Consider the following 18,093-nt stretch of genomic DNA (forward strand, 5'->3'; position numbering starts at 1 on the left):
GTAGAATAATCATATCCAAGGACCAGTGGTTGGGTTTCAAAAAAATTTGGAACCTCTTCTGTAGGTGTGGCCTGCTTCCCGGGTCCACTAGTGGGACCTCTTCTAATCGGTTTGGTTAGATTTGACGAACCGGTTCTACTGAATAGGTGCAAACTGGTAGGAAACTCACCTCTGATGCTGAATATCTCGAGGAGAAGACTGGGAGTTTTCTCTGTTTAGTGACTAACAGAGTGCAGTACAGTGCTGGAATTTGCTGCGATAGCCACATTTTGCATGCTTTATATTTTGTTTCGAGTCCACATCTTGCCCCCAAACTGGAGGTGTTTTGGCCTTGTCTTGGAAACTTGGCTACTAATACAGATTGGACTAGAATAAGACTATTGCTTTTACTGAATTGTATCACTGCTATTAGTTCTCAAATTTTAACTCTACTGGACTCTAGCAGGCTATCTGGTTCCTTCTCATTGTTTCTGAACATTGTTGGGTAAAAATACTTCAAAACTGCAACACAAATCTAAACTGAACACAGGTATCAATCTTAATTTGCTTGCTTTCATATGAAACGTGACTAAAGGCTACAGCAGGGGAAAATATATGTAATACGTGGCCTAATTTAATGTGGCCAACTTAATTTCAAAAATCCTTTGCAAGTGAGTTATAATGATCTCAAGCAAATTCAGTGTGTCTTTTCCCAGTATCTTGTTCTATGAATTGGTTAAGAGAGTTTAAAGAAGTGAGACAACAGATAGCACTATCTCTTTTGGGCACTGACTCCTGCCAACCCATGTTTTAATCTTATTCACCATTTGCTTGCAACATGATTCCCAACAGATGATCTTTGTATTCTACTACATAAAAATGGCATAGAGCACATCAGTTACCCTCAACAAGCATTGTATTCAGGGTATGCAAGTTATTATGGAGCAAAGCCAAATGATTAGGAACTGAACCAGTGGTGGGTTTAAAAAATTGTTGGAACCTACTCTGTGGGTGTGGCCTCCTTGTGGGAGTGGCTTGCCACCCATGTGACCGGATGGGAGTGGCTTGCCGCCCATGTGACCGGATATGAAATTATGAATTAGTACTTAGGTCGGTCCAAGTAGCTATTCAGAAGTTAGTGGTTAGAAGCAATCGTAAAGCAAGATATGGAATTAAAACCAGAAATGTTTTGTTGGCTATTTGAAAGGGAGTATAATATATATTTAATTTTACACATGTTAGCAGCTGTTGGAATTGTGTTTGCACAAGAGTGGAAAACAGAGATATGTAAATGAATAAATATTACCATGTGCAGGAATAAATAAATTGACAATTAAAATCAAATTGAATACTTTTTCACGTGGGATTGGTTTTAGCAATTGCCAACTAACGGAAACAGAAATTAGAAATCCAAAGTATGAAAGAAAACACCAATTATGTAAGGAAAGGTCCCTAAAATGCATAAGGAAATATTACTAGATCATTATTAATACGTAGATAACTGCAGGACATTACACATCACCAGTGGTGGGTTTCAAAAAAATTTGGAACCTCTTCTGTAGTTGTGGCCTGCTTTCTGGGTCCACTGGTGGAACCTCTTCTAACCGGTTCGGTAGATTTGACGAACCAGTTCTACCAAATACGTGCGAACTGGTAGGAACCCACCTCCGAACTGACCTCAGTTCTCCATTTCCTTTCATGAAAACCTGAGTGCAAATTTCATAGTAGAATCTATCCACAAAATATTATCAGCTGATCCTAAGAGAAAAACAAATTCTGCATGTACAGCACCCAATGTGATCATTTTCTGATCCTGGAATAATTAGCTATCACAGAAACAGTCATGCAAGAAAAAAGAACATTCTTTAATTATGGCCTTAACCTAATTGGATTTGAGGGTCATTTCCCTCAGATCTAAGTTCCATCAAACATGTCCTTTAGGGGACTGATTTCCACTAAACTCAACTGTAAAATGGTATCAACTGAAAGCTGACCCATATCTCTGCTTCTCTTCAGAAATCATCAGGTTTCTCTGCATGCCATTTTATATCGAAGTCTGTATCAATAGCACCAAGTATATTTAACTCACTGAAACCCCCCAAGTGCTCAAGGTGATTTCTATATGAAAATGGATAATCTCCTAAAGTTTGTCCAATGCTGATAACAGCTTCCTGCTGCTACATAGCAATTCAGACATGCTGAGCCACTTACTTTCAAAGTCCAAGACATGAGTTCCCTGATAATATAAATGCCCTGTTTCTATTATAAAGTCCGATTGTAGATTTAATCACGTTGCATGATGGATGTTGGCTCAGCAGAACAGTGACAATGCTCACTGAAGCTCACTGTGAAAATTTCTGCACCTCAAGCAGAATTGATAGTGCCCGTTTAAGCCAGTGGGTACAAAATGTCTAATTATTTTAGACTTAAACATTGGTAGTGGTGGAAAGTAATCTATAAACATGATATAAAATTGCTGCAGCTGGATGGATGTGCTTGTTTTATTAATGGAATCTGATTAGTCTCATTAACTTACCCCAGAACTTGTTTACTCAATCCTTGTCTTGAGATCACTGTATTTGCTTACATCATTGAAAGAAATTGAGGTTTCTGAATTAAAACTCATTGTTGTATTGGATCTCTCTGTCCTTTGATGCAATAAATAATATGCAGCATAGAGGTTGATTATGGACAGAGGAAAGGATTCCCAGGAAGTTACCACTGCATTACTTTCTCCTACAGAGGTAACACACTTTCTACTTTGAATGTTTAAAATGCACATGAGAGAAGAGCTTACTTTTTCAGCATGACAAAAACATTTTTTCCTCTGTTCCGGGTGCCATATTTGAAGAACAAAGAAAGTAAGTTGAATTGTCAGTTAATCCAGTGTTTCTCAACCTTGGCAACTTGAAGATGTCTGGACTTCAAGTCCCAGAATTCCCCAGCCAGCAAATGCTGGCTGGGGAATTCTGGGAGTTGAAGTCCAGACATCTTCAAGTTGCCAAGGTTGAGAAACACTGAGTTAATCTAAAAAAGAACTTCAATTGTCATAATATTCAGTCTATATTGCTTTTTTTTTTTTTCAGTTCATGTCATCTGTAATTTACAAAGAACCTACTCTGACTTCTAATTGTATAAAGTTATACAATTGCACTGCAGTGGGCCTGAAGATGGAATTTGATTTGTCACTATAAAATAACCTAATTCCAGATTAAAAATCACAGCAATAAAAGAAATAAGCTTTGGCTGTATTATGATCAATTGAATCCTTCTTTTTCTTAGCAGGAATTTTGACTGTACTCATGACATGTTCTCAAAAATAATTTGCACACGCCTGAAAGTAGTTACTGTTGTACTTTTCTTATGCAAGTTAAATATAACAAACAGCAAATTACCAGAAAGTGACTGGAAAAATCCTTTTGAAACAACCACATCTTTTAATTTCTTTCTTCGTATAATGTAAACAGGAATAAGGCTTCCATAAAGATTAGTCTCATTATTTTCCTAAAGTGGATTCAGCACTAGTTTCGTCACAAGATGAGCTCCGTAGTGATCAATCAGGATGGTGATTAGACTTAATAATTGTGTAAAATTTGAACAGCTCTGCGGTGTCAATGGATGGTGAAATTTGGTTTCGAGACACTCTTCTATAAATAGACCTCTTTTTCTTTCTAGCCTTTTCAGGAAAAAAATCCATATGTGTTATTTTTAAAAAGTTTTTTATTAAACACAAATTAAAACATTGGGCACAGTATAACTGTCCTGGCAAGAACAATGCCATACATACTAAGATATAAAGTTATATATTATAACAGTGGTGGGTTTCAAAAATTGTTCGAACCTACTCTGTGGGTGTGGCCTCCTTTGTGGGAGTGGCTTGCCGCCCATGTGACCGGATGGGAGTGGCTTGCTGCCCATGTGACCGGATATGAAGATGCCGACGACACTTGTCAGAACCACCTTAAATCCACACAGCACTGGCATGCATAAGAATAGGATGTAAACTTGTTTCTTAAAAGGCATTTTTGGTTTGCATTAAAACAACTTCAACACACACAATGTTCTGATTGCACCACAAACGAGTAGTAGTATCTATCTCACAGAGGCACTGAGTTTTATAAATAGGAGCATGATAGTGTAGAATAATCATATCCAAGGACCAGTGGTGGGTTTCAATTTCAGAACTCTTCTGTAGGTGTGGCTGCTTTCCGGGTCCACTGGTGGAACCTCTTCTAACCGGTTCGGTAGATTTGACGAACCGGTTCTACCGAATAGGTGCGAAGTGGTAGGAACCCACCTCTGCCTTAACCCTACGACAATCACATGATTTTCTACTTAGTGATATTGCATCTAGCAACTGAGTTGTTATTCCCAGTTATAGTCATAGGTTAAGATTACCTGTAGTCAAGCTAACTCTAGAAGGAAGCTGTGCTACTTCACACAGCCTTACAAACAATTTAAAAACAGATAAGTTGTTCTTCAGACTCCTTATAATGGAGTTCTTCATATCCGGTCACATGGGCGGCAAGCCACTCCCATCCAGTCACATGGGCGGCAAGCCACTCCCACAAAGGAGGCCACACCCACAGAGTAGGTTCGAACAATTTTTGAAACCCACACTGGGTTAAGGCATCACTTTCCATTCAGTTATGAAGCAGATCATCAGGGATAGTAATAGCAATAGCACTTAGACTTATATACACCGCTTCATAGTGCTTTACAGCCGCTCTCTAAACAGTTTACAGAGTCAGCCTAATGTCCCCAACAATCTGGATCCTCATTTTACCGACCTCAGAAGGTTGGAAGGGGAGTCAATCTTGAGCCTGGTGAGTTTGCTCTGCCAAACTGCTGGCAGCTGGTGATCAGCAGAAATGGCCTGCATTACTGCACTCTAACCACTGCGATTTTAAGCAAAGCATAATTGGATAGAGATTTGCCATTTTATATCCACCTTCTTTATTATCCTGCTTATCGGAAACTAATGTGGAAGCATTCCAATGATGGTCATATGACCCCAGGGTACTTTAATTGTCATAAATTCAAAGGCTGGTTGCAAAGCTGGGGTGGTTTTTTTAACACTGGTGTAATGGTTGTTAAAAGAAGCAATCAGTAAGTGAGGACTACTTGTATCGCTGCTGGAGCAATCTCTCCCAAGGCAACACCCACATAGTTGTTCCACTGTTAGGTCTCCTGCACCACATAGCCATCACATTTTCTGGAAAGAGGACTCTAGATCCAGCAAATGACAAATTCAGTTAGATTCGGGGAATTAACAGTTAAAATATTCCTGCCCATTCTTTATTCAGTTCTGCCCTTGGTTATCCTCTGCAGTAGCTCCTGTATAAAATGTGGGTTTTGGCACATCTACCCATTATATAAATTATTCTAGTAGGTCAAGTTTGTAATAGTTTTTCCTTTTGGTAATCTAATGTTTGTTAATAATTGACATATGCAATGATCATTCTCTGACTAATACATTTGAAACTTCTTGGGGGAAAAATAACATGAAATAAATGCTGCTGATATGAAATAAATGCATTTGCTGATATTTAGTAATGATTTTACGCATTCTTCATCCTGCGAGATTTTTCTGACCTTATTATGAATTCAAATGAATTCTAGTTACCTTACAAACTGCTCTTTCAGACAGAGGTCACACCGGCTTATAAAACGATTCCAGGGAGACAAACAGTTTTAGTATTTGTCTAAGTTTATACCAATTATCGTATGGATAGCTAAGTAGGAAGAGAGAGAGGGGGAAAAAAAGACAGAGGGATGGAGTTAGGCAAGTCAAGCAGGTGGCGTGTAATTATAATTTCCCCCAGGAACACAGAAAACACAGCTCAGGCGTCACTTTACTTTTAGAAAAAGAAGGCATGCATTTCCTAAAGTGGAGCGATATCATTTACTCTGAAATGATTAACCTAGCCAGGAAATATTTTCCCACATCCTTTTTCCAGGAGGTTGAAATTTTCAAATATTCTTGAACCTCCCACAGATTTTTGAAAATCCGTATCAGCTATACAGGGCCGGATTTAGATGAAAGAGGCCCTAGGCTATTCCACTTATGAGGCCCTTTCACTCCCTTTTTAAGTTTGTAAATTACATGAGAGACAATAAAATACATCATTACTGTGATATATATCAATATATATCAATATATAGCTGGCCTCCCGACGGAGGGCGGCTCTGCTCTGCAGCAAAGGCAGCGAGGCCAGCCGCCTCCCCTGCTGCGCTCAGCTGCCCGGCTCGGCCCCCTCGCCCTCACCTGCCTGGCCGCTGGTGGGCTCCGCGTCGACGGGGCGGCTACTGGGAGCGGCCGCGCCTCTCGCCCGACAGCTGGTGCCGGGAACGTGGGCGGGCTCCCCAACTGCCGCGGCGCTGGAACGATCTTAACCAATACATTTTTATGTTTGTTTTTAGTCATATGCGTAGAATTTCTCCTTATTTTCGGTTCAGTGTTTTAGTATTCACTGTTTTTAGAATAGTGTAATTTTAATTTTGCTAACAATTTGAATGTAGGCCCCTCTTGATCTTGAGGCCCTAGGCTGAAGCCTAGTTAGCCTATAGGAAAATCCACCCCTGCAGCTATAACTAGAGCTGTATCGCTGTATCTCCTATTCACATGCATATACACGCTTACAAACATACCCTCTTTTTTATAGAACCAGGAAATAACAGGCTTCCTTAGCCATGGTGTGCAATCTAAAGTGCATTGTTCACACTCTCCGAAGAGCAGAAAATACAAGCTGTGCATCAGAATCTGCTGACTAGAACTATTTATAATCGGGAATTTGCTTCAAAAGGACATTACTCAGATCCACGCATTGTAGTGGATGTTCTGTCTTCCTGAAGAGGCAAGACAAAGGGTCAACATAATTTAAAAAGTGAAAGGACACGGATGGAATCTGTAATAAGTACAATAGCTTAGCTTTCTTTAGTTAGATTATGAACCAAAGATGCACCAAAAACTAAAATGGAAACTTTGCAATACAAATGGGATTGTTGGCTGTTTAAAGAAGAAAACACGGAAATTCAATTTTTCCTGTCTTATTTGTGTGCATGTGATTGATCGGAGCGGAGCGTTTGCTAGATGAATGCCCTTCCTGATGCCTTGTGTGCATGTGAGTGAGCAGCGTGGTAGCCTACAGGTGGGCTCTGGCCTCACATTCAGGAGGCCGTGAGTTCGATCCTAGGTGGCAGCAGATATTTCTCTCTCTGGGCACAATGAGTAATTGTCAGCTGCAAACGCCACATACATATAGCAATAGCAATAATAGCAGTTAGACTTATATACCGCTTCATAGGGCTTTCAGCCCTCTCTAAGTGGTTTACAGAGTCAGCATATTGCCCCCACAGTCTGGGTCCTCATTTCACCCACCTCGGAAGGATGGAAGGCTGAGTCAACCTTTGAGCCGGTGAGATTAGAACTGCTGAACTGCAGATAGCAGTCAGCTGAAGTGGCCTGCAGTACTGCATCCTAACCACTGCGCCACCTCGGCTCTTCAGGGAGGGCATCTGGACAGTAAATTCTCAGCTCCAAATAGATGCCCTGACTCCACTCCAATGGTTAAAAGAAAAAAGTCTGTGTGTCTGTGTGTGTCTGTGTGTAAAGATTCTGGTCGTTGAAAAGACAGGACATTATTCTTTCTTAATGGCCAACTCTTTTTATTCAGGCAACTACACATTGTCATGGTTTTTTTCCCCATAAACTTTGGAAATTATAATTTTTATACTTTTGAAATTCATCTCTACATAATTGTTTGTTTGTTTGTTTGTTTGTTTGTTTGTTGGATTTATATGCTGCCCTTCTCCCAAAAGACTCAGGGCGGCGTACAACATTAAAAAAACACATATTACAAAAGTTAAAAGGAAATTAGATAAGAGTATCCAAAAACAAACCCAATTAATATTAACAATAACATTTTAAAAAATAGATTAAAATTAACAATTAAATCAATCATTTATTTTGTTTTGTTCAGGCCAGTCCGGCTTGCTGGAAAAGCCAACTTTTTAGGGCGCGTCGGAAGGACCGGAGGTCGGGGATTATACGAAGCTCCGGGGGCAGCTCATTCCAGAGGGAAGGGGCTCCCACGAGAAGGCTCTCCCCCTGGGGGTGGCTAGCCGACACTGTCTGGCCGACGGTACCCCGAGGAGGCCAACTCTGTGGGATCGCACTGGACGCTGGGAGGCTACCGGTGGCAGAAGGTGGTCTCACAGGCATCCTGGGCCTAAGCCATGGAGTGCTTTAAAGGTCATAAGTAGTACCTTGAATCGCACCCAGAAAACAACCGGCAACCAGTGCAGGCCACCTAAAAGGGGTGTAACATGGGAGCACCTGGGTGCCCCCATTATAACCCTGCAGACGCATTCTGGACCAGCTGAAGCTCATTGGATGTTTTTTCCTGAGGTGAAATTTTTACAGAAGGCTAATTCTATCCCTTGGTTTTTCATCTTGAAAAGGTAATCATGAAGATTATGAAAATCATGAAAGTTTTTTCTAAACAACTTTATTACGTTTTAAAACAAAAAACAAAATCTAAGAAGAATTAATCAAGAGAGTAGAAGAATGAAAATATGTTTTGTTCACCTGTCTTAAATGACCTTGTATCTTCATATTTTTGTTAACATCTTCGTTTATTAATCTTAAAACAAGCTAGTACACCAAATTATTTTAATTTTTTTTCATTAACAATTCTATCCCTTTCCATAGCTCTTCCAATACCAAAATCAAATCATTCACAAAAACTCTCAAATTATACGTCTCTTTTTCAATTTTTATACTCATTATGTTTCTAAAATATTTCAGTCTGTTTGCTGATATTGTTGGAAATAATGTGTAATCACTATTGTAATAGGTGATCATTATTCAATAATAGAGTAGAGGAGTGACAATTTTTAGTTAAATTTAAATCTGTGGGTTTTAGTACTAGTGCAATATTCTTTTTTGTGATGGCAGAATCCCCTTTCCTAGTAGAATATAATTCATTGTGAAATTTCATCTTCAAAGCATCTATAATAAAGTCTTGGTACTCCATCCAGACCAAGAATTCTCCTGGCTAAAACTTTTTTTTTATAACTTCCAAAACTTCCATTATTGTTATAGACTGTTTTTATATGTAAATCACTGTTAATTTTGCATTTTTAGACTTCTATTTTTTTCCCCACAGAAATATTCTGCCCTTTATACAAATTTGAATAGTACTGGTAAAAAAAGTTTTGTACACTGTCTGTTAAAACCGTATCTCCTTCTTGAAGCTTCACAATCATTTTCTTTTTTCTCTTTTCTTAATTTATAGACTAACCATTTTCCTGGTCAAAATTCTTCTGTTTAGAGCAGGGATTTCTAAATTTGGAGTGTCCACTTGGCAACTTTAAGACTTGTGGATTTCAACTCCCATAATTCCCGAGCCAGCAGAGTTGAAGTTTACAAATCTTAAAGTTGCCAAGTTTGGACACCCCTGGTTTAAGAGTATAATTTATTTTAGTTTCTTACTGTCAACATGGATAGCTAGTCCAAATACAGAATTTTACAAATGAAAATAGAATTTTAATTTGATATGAAATACATTTGCCTTGTCGCATATAAAATAGCCTGGGTGTTCTATTGTGCCTTCTTTTTTAATTCACTATTATATTGTATTAAATACCCATAATAAAGTCTCTGTGGGTATTCCAAACTGTTCTTAGATCTTTAATTAAATTGTTCTCATATAATTCTGTTTTTTATGGTTCTTTCTTTCTTTAATAATGTTTCACTTAATCTCCATCTAAAAGTTGTAGGTTTTCTTTTAAGTATCAAGCTCATTGGGTTATAGTCAGAAAAGGTATTTAGTAAAATCCCCATTTTAGAGGTTGTTTCCATACTTGTAAGACTTAATCATTGCTGTTATTACTGTGAAATTACTATAATTTAAGCAAAGCCTTTCCAAACCTTTTCAAAAGACAGAATTAAGAATGTGTTTTCCAAATCCAGAAGAGAATGTTGTACTCTTTTTTCCTTATATTTCTTTGGCCCCTTTCTCACTATGGGGTACTCTAGGTGTCATACAACAATTAAAAAGGGGGAGAAGTATAACAAAATAGAAGTAAAATAATAGAACAAGAAAAAAATACACAAAAAAAAAACAATGAGACTACATAAATGCTAACAAAAACCATATACTTAACATATATCCTATCTTTAAAATAACTGGAGTCTGTCATTAATTTTAAGCTGTCAAAATATTTAGGGATAAGAAGATATATTTGGAGAACAATGAATTGATCAATAATGGAATATCCACTGAAAAAGTATAGTTTTTATGATAAAAAAGATATTTGAAACTGAAAACATACATTTTAATTTAAAACATGTATGATTAATATTATTTTTATAGTCATGTGTACAAAAATGATGTTATTTATATAATTTTAATGACCTGTATCTATCTACATGGATTTTATATTCTTGAGCCAGATTGAGGAAAAGGTGTCAGCCTTCTTTCCACTTAATTGTATAAGGTGACCAGATTTTCAGATTGGAAAAGGGACGCCCTTGACCCGGGGGGGGGGGGGGGGGGGGCCTTGATTAAAAAAAAATTTTTTGTCAAAAGGTCACCCCAGGACACTGAAACCAGCATAAATATGAATCTGTTGCCAAACAAATTTTGATCACGTGACCATGAGGATGCTGCAACGGTCGCTAAGTGTGAAAAATGGTCGCAACGGTCGCTAAGTGTGAAAAATGGTCATGACCTGCAGGCAGGCTGGCATAATTCTCTTAGGAATGAATGACAAACATAAAACACACAAATACTTTCAAAATCATTTAATTAGAACTTTACTGCAACAATGGCTCAAAATTAAAAAAATCCACTATGTGAAAACCCCAAATTGGCTATCACCAACAGAAGAACGACACACCCAAATTTTACAGATTGGAACAAAATTCTAAGATACAGAGATCTAATTGACAGACAGGGAAATTTAAAAACAATTGAAGAATTGGCAGATCAGAATATGAAAGGGACTGGCTAACCTACCTCCAATTAAAACTAAATACAATAAAGACACTAAAATATATGGTATTGAAACAGAACCACACAATTGAATAAAATTATTCAAGTCTGGACAGAAAGATGATAGGGAAAATATACAAATTCCTCTTGGTATCAAATGGAAGAGGAAATTGGAAACTGTAAAAGATCAATGATAAATGGCACAGAACTTTGGCTATAACATTGAACTAGACAAATGGGAAAAATTTGGGGAATACTTAAGAATGACACTATCAATCCCATACAAGGGAAAACCTTGTTCTTTCAATCCTTCACTATTTTTTTCCTTCATTCCCCTTGTCTGTTTCAATATTAAGTACATTTCTTCCTTTCTTCCTATAATTTTTTCCATTTTCTTCTTATATTCTTTTCCATTTCAACATTGTCTTCCTTTTTTCCTTCCTTCCTTCCTATACGTCTTCCATTTTCTTCCTTATATTATTTCTTTCAACAGTCTTTGTTCTTCCTTCCTTCCCTCCTTCCTTCCTTCCTATACTTCTTTTTCATTCATTATGAAGGCCTATGAAGCGGTATATAAGTCTACTGCTATGTATTATATTTTCTTTTCCATTTCAATATTAAGTGTAATTCTTGTTCCTCCTTCCTTCTTTCAATTCTTCCAATACTTTTCCTTCATTCTCTTTCCTTCAATATTAAGTGCAATTCCTTCCTTCCTTCCTCCTTCCTTCCTTCCTTCCGAAGTTATTTCCATTTCTTCCTTATATAATATTTCTGTTTCAACATAAAGTGCCTTCCTTCCTTCCCTCCCTCCCATCCCTTCTTTATGTTTTCTTTATGTTTTCTTCATGCTTTCTTTTCTTTTTCCTCTGCTCTTTTTAAATCCCCCCCCCTTCTTCCTCCTCTACATTTAGGTTGGATTAGTTTGTACAACAGTCATCAAACTTCTGAAGTAAATAAATAAATAATCATATTTAAGAGAAGAAGAAAAAGGAAGACGTTTTAGTTAAGTCAAACGTTTTAAAAAAGTTTCATCTTTTAAGATTCGTCCAACACATCCAATTGTAACCTTAACAGTAAAGAATATCACCCCAGCTAAAGGTTCAACCAGTCTGAGAACCATTGAAAAGACAACAGTGCAGCAAATCCAAAAGACACAACTTCCTCACGACCTCACGCCATTGCTTTGGTACCAATCTTTAAGGAAGGGGCGCCAGAAAGGAGGAGGAGGAGGAGGAGGAGGAGGAGGAGGAGGAGGAGGAGGAGGGAACCAAAGAGACGCTCTCGGAGGCGGCGATCCCATGCACGAAGAGGCAGGAGGAGAGGTGGGTGCGCTGGCAGCTGCCCCGCAGACAACTTCCACACGCTTCAGGAGCTTCTGCCGAGCAACAGGAGCCCCGAAGCGCGTGGAAGTTGTCTGCGGGCAGCTGCCGCTGGTCCACGCTCTCGGAGGCAGCGATCCCATAGACGAAGAGGCAGGAGGAGAGGTGGGTGCGCTGGCAGCTGCCCCGCAGACAAACTTCCACACGCTTCAGAGCTTCTGCCGAGCAACAGGAGCCCCGGAAGCGCGTGGAAGTTGTCTGCGGGCAGCTGCCGCTGCGTCCACGCTCTCAGAGGCCCAGAAGCGAGGGGACGTTCTCTGCTGGCGGCGCCGCCCCCCGATATCTCTCCTTCCGCGGCGAATCCCATGGATTCACGAACGGACTCCACGGAAGGAAGAGAGATCTGGTCTGGGCAGCACGCACAGAGCGGAAAGGCAGCACCAAAGCCTGGCCGCGAGCGAGGGAGCGTGCGGCGAGCAGCGCCGGGCTGCTTCCTCCTCCGCCGCCGCCGGCGGCTGCTCCCTCCGGGGCAGGAGAGCTGGGAGCAGCCGCCCGAACTTCCACGTGGTTCCAAAGGTTTTGCCGCCGTTCCAGCGCAGCACAGGGGCTGGCTGCGAACTCCGCAAGGGGGCTGTCTCCTTCCCCCAGCCCAGCGCCTCCCGATTCCCACGGTACCAAATTTAATACAAAACATGATTTACTCACCACCAGTGAGTAAGCGCAGCTGCCAAAACAAAGACGAAATAAAATGGAGACTCGCGCATGCGTCCTCAGCTAAGGAGTCCAGCCAATCAGTGAGCTGGTTGGCCAGCTCACTGATTGGCTGAAGTCCAGCCAATCAAATCAGTGAGCGGCAGGCTGGGCTGGCTTAAATTTGTAGGTGGTAGCATAGAACAGAACGATGAGCCAGCCCAGCAGCTGATGGGCGGGAGCTGCAAGCGCCAAAAAAGCGTGCCTTTTTAAAAGCGGGCGGGACGCGGGAAAATGCATCAAAAGCGGGGGTGTCCCGCCAAAAGCGGGACGTCTGGTCACCTTATAATTGTAGCTTTTCGTTCACTGTTTGCTGTTGATGAAGAAATGTCCTTCTGTTTGGCTCCAAGTGGGGAAAAAGACATTGGAGACACGGAGGCTGCTTGGAAAGATGGTTTATTGGTGGACAGGACCACATGGCTTGAACCCTGAACAGAAAAGGTGATCACATGCTTCAATGTTGGTGGAGAAGAAGAGAGGGCTGAAGGGGGGCTTACTAGGCTTTTATAACCTGTTTAGTCCCACCTCTCTGTTTCCTGTTCCTGTGTAAGAAATGTATTCTGATTGGTGGTCAGACTCCCATGGGGCCATGCAGGGCTACTCTCTAGCCTGTGTTTTGAATCCAGGTATGGATGAGTCTCATATGCCATGTGTCAGTTGAGTAAAGGACAAATATTATCATGCTTTCCTGTAGCTGCTGGTGAAGTCTTTATTATGTAAAGTGGACTAGCTTGGCCTTAATGGCCCATTAACAGTGGGCCATTAACTATTCTGTCTTTCAAACATGTTCTTTCTTTTCGCATCCAGAGAAATATTCCGCCTTTTCAATATTTCCTGGGATATTTCATTTTCTGGGAGAGGGCTGGGTGATAACTTCCTACACTGTAAGAGCTTGGCATCTTTGAGTTGTATGCCTGAAGTTAAGAATGGTTAGAGAAATGAACAGATGGTATAAAACAGTTCTTTTTTCTTTTCTTTTCTGCCAAAGCTATATCGGCTGTTCTTTTTTTTTTTTAACCAGAAAGTCTCATACTTATGTCTATCAGAAGTATCAGGAAGACAGAAAGCATGTGAAATGACTGATAAAACGAATCTCTCCTTCTGTCTTCTCTGTAAGTTTGCCTTAATCTAGAAATTATGTCATGCTTCTTCTCAGCCAGAGTGATATCGGGTTGAAGAAAATTGGAGAGTTTTTTTTGACAGTTGATGGTCATCTTTGGGAAGTATAGCTTTAATTTTTTTTAAAAAGGACATTTCATTTATCATTCTTTTGTATTTTGTTTTGAGTTACTGTGGATATTTTATTGTGGATAGTGACTGTTGAGCTAATGAGTTAGTTAAAACTAACTTTTTATCCTTTGGATCTCTTTTTGCATGAGCTACTTTTGATTTTTGATTGTAAGCTTTATAACCCATCAGATTGATGGTATATACATTGATAAATTAAACTTCACAAAATAAAATAATTAGTAGACATGGACATATTATAATATTTAATACAGCTATGTGGTTCTGTGCAATAGATCTATAAACTGGACTAAAACCTTACTTAAATCTGTCATGAATCTAGTGATTAGTTACTCTTTCTAGATGATTAAAATGATGTACTTGAAACACGATACCGCTACACGATAGTGCCTAGACTGAAAATCAGTTAAAATTAACCTTATTTATCTACTATTTTCTAGAGTCGCAAATGAAGCAATCTGAGTCTGCCTCATTTTTCCTAACCCTTTAGCCTATGAGGCTCATTTTTCATTTTTTTTTTCAGGTGTCACGCTTAATGACCTCTCTCAAAGATTTTGCTGTAAGATCAATATAAGAATTTTTTTTAATGATTTCGAATATGCAAAATGTGCTTCATAAATAATGCTATCCAGTTTTCCCAAGCAATCATTTTTCAATATGGACATTAGCGATTTTTACGATTTATGAGTAAGCTCTTTAAACCAGTGTTTCTCAATCTTGGCAACTTGAAGATGTCCAGGACTTCAACTCCCAGAATTCCCCAGCCAGCATTCTGGCTGGGGAATTCTGGGAGTTGAAGTCCGGACATCTTCAAGTTGCCAAGGTTGAGAAACACTGCTCTAGACCAATGTCTCTCTTGTTATTGAAGCTCTGAACACCAAAGAGCTCTTGATTATATTATTTCAGCAACAGTGAGGCAGCCTTCAAATATTTTCTCGTTTGCCTTTAACTGCAACACAAACATGTCCCAAGCAATGTAATCTTCCTATTCACCGTCTCTTCAGGATGATTTAGGTCCATTGGGACCCCCAGCAATAAAAGGGTTGACTGCGATCTCAGAGTTTTGAGATCGCACGTCATCGTCACGGCTTGCCATACCCCCAAGCCACGCCAAGCCCACCAAGTAGTAAACCAGTACTAAACCAGTAGTAAAAAAAATGAATCCCACCACTGATCCAAACTGGATTTGCTTAACAACCAGAGATGGTATTCAGCAGGTTCTGACCAATTCTGGAGAAACGGGTAGCAGAAATTTTGAGTATTTCGGAGAACTGGTAAATACCACCTCTGGCTGGCCCTGCCCCCATCTATTCTCTGCCTTCTGAGTCCCAGCTGATCAGGAGGAAATAGGTATTTGCAGTAACCTTCCCCTAGAGTGGGGTGGGAATGGAGATCTTTACAGTATCCTTCTCCTGCCATGCCACAAGCCACACTCACAGGACTAGGACAGTAAAAAAAATCAATCCCACCACTGTTAACAACCACATAATTCACTTAACAACCATGGCATAAAAAGTAATAAATCAGGTACACCTCAATTAATAACCCCTTTGCTTAGCAACAGAAATTCTGATCCCAATTGTAGCTTTATGGCAAGCACTGCCTCTAAAAAGCCATATAGTTAAATCATCATTGAAAACAGTGATCAAAGAAAACCAACTTGCACTTATGTCAAGACTAATTTTATACTCCGATATAGCATAGAGGTTTGTGTGTGTGTGGGGGGTGTCTGTGTGTAGAAACAGAAATGGCCTACCAAGAAACCAATTCATGCTGACTAGATTCCAAGATGTCTAGTAAAATCTGCAACTGACAATGTTATATCTATTCTGTACATAAACAATGCCGGCTGCCAATATAGTTGATTGGGCTATTAACATATGTCACAAATACTACAGCTAGCTGAACAGTAGCAATGCTCTTCTCCTTCAGTGAAAACCTCACCAGAAAGCAGGAGTCTAACAAGATAACCAGATGCAAAAAAACCCCGAAGCTTTGACATGTTTAACAGGGCAAATTTTGGAAGTTCTGGGTTGTCTTTCCATCTTAGTGGTGATGGCACTAAGGTTACATTTGTAGCAGGGGTGGGTTCCTACCAGTTCGTCAAATCTACCGAACCGGTTAGAAGAGGTTCCACCAGTGGACCCGGAAAGCAGGCCACACCTACAGAAGAGGTTCCAAAAATTTTTGAAACCCACCACTGTCCTTGGATATGATTATTCTACACTATCATGCTCATACCTTTATAAAACTCAGTGCCTCTGTGAAAAGGTAAGGATGACTACTGCGTTTGTGGTGCAATCAGACATTGCGTGTGTTGAAGTTGTTTTAACGCAACCAAAGATGCCTTTTAAAAACAAGTTTACATCCTATTCTTAGGCATGCCAGGGCTGCGTGTGGGGTAATTTAAGTGGTTCTGACAAGTGTCGTCGCATCTTCATATCCGGTCACATGGGCGGCAAGCCACTCCCATCCGGTCACAATGGTTGGCAGCCACTCCCACAAAGGAGGCCACACCCACAGAGGAGGTTCGAACAATTTTTTGAAACCACCAATGCTTGAGACGTGAGGACGTAACAGTTTACTTGTAAATAGATTCATGGATTAGAATGGACTTGGCCATTCAAAGCATGCTATAATTTTCAAGGGATCATGAAATCTTTTGATATTTTTTGGGAAAAAATATTTTCTTTCTTTCTTTATTATCAAATTTATTTGCTGCTCATCTTGCAGTTCAGATATTTTCTGAGGCAACTTAGTTTTGCTCTGTTTGTTTTTATTGGACTCATGGGCTTCTCTGATCATGAACACGCTGTAGTGTTGTACAGCTGGAGTTCAAATAAATCAGATTTTTACAAAACTCACCAAAATGATCGTATTATGTAAATGTAGTACAAGAAAATTGATTAGTCACTTAAGCCCACCCTCAGAAATAGATATTCCACTGCCAGAGCAAGTAAGATTATCTTTTCATTCCCTTCTCACCGCTATCCCCCAAAACTTGCTGGAATAGGTCATCCTTTAATGATTTCTTTGAAAATCAAAATCTGGTATTAAAATACCTGAAAAAATCTCTGCCAATCCTTTTTAAATTTATCGTTCTGGTTGGTAGTGAATCAGATCTGAAAAGTACATTGAAAGCAAATCATCACAAGAGGGCAGCATAAGCCTTTTATCTAATACTGTGGAGCAGTATCCAGTTTTTTTTCCCCTATTTTTCTATTTCACAATCTCTTGTCTTCTCCCTAATGTAAATAAATGGATTTTGTTATAGGCTCTGCATATTTTGGATTTGATCAAGGGATAATATTCCTAAGGGACATTTACCCAATATTTTTCTACTTGTTATTTTTCTGCTTTTAAGTCTATACTCTTCTAAATCAAAGGAGTTGTTATATTACTGGATTTTTATATTTATTTGATTTTTATTTTATTTTACCCTATTCTATATAATCCCATAGACTTTGATTCAAGAAACAAATTATTTCATTTGATGGATGGGAATACATAACAATAGCGTGCATATATTACATGAAATGATCCTTACCAGTTCCAGGTACATTGGAAACATTCCTGCATAAAACTTGGAAATCCATCCATTGATAATGATACTTCGATAGATAAACCAATAACTGAATCAAAGACTCTTCCTGAATGTCATAATCATTATTACACACGTAACTAAGGGACTAAGAGAAAACTGCATTTAACATGGAAACAAAAATGCTCCCCTTTTACAAAAAAGGAATCAAATTCCAGGGTGTCTCATCCTAAATTTCATTTTAGCATGTAATGTA

This window comes from Thamnophis elegans, chromosome 10 (genome assembly GCF_009769535.1).
Source record: "Thamnophis elegans isolate rThaEle1 chromosome 10, rThaEle1.pri, whole genome shotgun sequence".
Taxonomy (NCBI): Eukaryota; Metazoa; Chordata; class Lepidosauria; order Squamata; family Colubridae; genus Thamnophis; species Thamnophis elegans.